Here is a 1555-nt window from a genome sequence, read left to right on the forward strand (position 1 = left end):
TGGTGTTTTTCTTCCAAGAGTCACTTCTTGACCGTAGTTTCCTGGCAGAAATCCGCCCGTCGATAATCCCCAACCGACCGAACATTGCATGATCCAGTCCTGGATGTGGTGGATTTTAACCCGTCGGAATCTAAACGTTAAAAATGCCCAGCCTGATTAATTACAAATAGCCCCCCCCCTTTTTTTTTCTGTCTTATTCTCCACAACAGAATCTGTTGAAATAGTATGCCATACTTTCAGCTGTGTGTTCTCGTTATCTTCTTGGGAAATGTGACCCTGTTAAACTTTTAACGTGGGATCAACCCAACCCCTGACACATTCAGGAAGCATAATGAACTATTTAGTGGCTGCTATTGGTCCCCAGTTCTGTTATAATGATAAAAAGCCTACTGAATCTCTCTGTGAATATGTTCCTATAGACTCCAAGTGTAAACTTGCCACGACAGTATCACTTAAAGTGACTGAATTAGCACACAGCAAATGGCAAAACCAAGATAGAAGTCAAGTCCGTCTGACCATAAAAGCAGTGAAATTGACCACTTAATCTGTCTCTAACTTATCTAGTGTCAATGTAAGGAACATTCAAACCTGTGAAGAGTTTTTGTGAGTTTATTTGAGCCAAACTGTCCACAATGCCGTGGAGCAGGATCTCAATGAATGGCAGTTTTGCATCTTGTTTTATACATTACAATTAAAAGAGAAGATGTGAGTTAGGTGAAATCCATTGGTGATAAATTAGGGAGGCAGGAGAACAGGAGGGGGAACCTCTGGGAGCGGATAAAGAGTAAAATGATAAACGTATACTTCTTCTATTTAGGTGGGTGCAGGATAATTAACACTCAACAATAACAGTGTGGGGATTTGTGGTCTCCCCAGAGCAGTGCCTGTGCTTTGAGGGGTCCGGAAAAAGGAAAATTACTTTGACATTCCAGCCATATATTATTGTAGACTCAACGAGATAATAGTCTCAGTGAAGGTAAAGATTGACCTTTGGCCAGCACCGGTTTGGGTCAGTGGATAGAGCGTCAGTCTGCGGACTGAAAGGTCCCAGGTTCGATTCCGGTCAAGGGCATGTACCTTGGTTGTGGGCACATCCCCAGTGGGACATGTGCAGGAGGTAGCTGATCGATGTTTCTCTCTCATCGATGTTTCTAACTCTCTATCCCTCTCCCTTTCTCTCTGTAAAAAATCAATAAAATATATTAAAAAAAAGATTGACCTTTGTCAGGGAAGATACTGGCCTAGGACATGACTACCCACCATAAACTGCTTTTTAGCTTAAAGAAGTTTAACTTCAGATCATTCTTTGTGGTTAACTTTATTTTGTTATTGTCTAAAGTTTTACATATGACTCCCCCCTTCCCTCCCCCACTTCTTTGGTTAACTTTAAGTATCTGTGTTTACAAGGCTGCCATGCAGGCCTTCCCTGAGTTAGTCAGGTTAGCATGTGGCCCCTTTTTATCCAACTAGGTAGACAAGTGATATCTTAAAATTAAAAAAGAATTATATATCCCAAGCAAGGTTGTGGAGAATTGGCTACTCTCAGATACTGTTA

This window comes from Myotis davidii, unplaced genomic scaffold, assembly GCF_000327345.1.
Source record: "Myotis davidii unplaced genomic scaffold, ASM32734v1 scaffold1721, whole genome shotgun sequence".
NCBI classification, from domain to species: Eukaryota; Metazoa; Chordata; class Mammalia; order Chiroptera; family Vespertilionidae; genus Myotis; species Myotis davidii.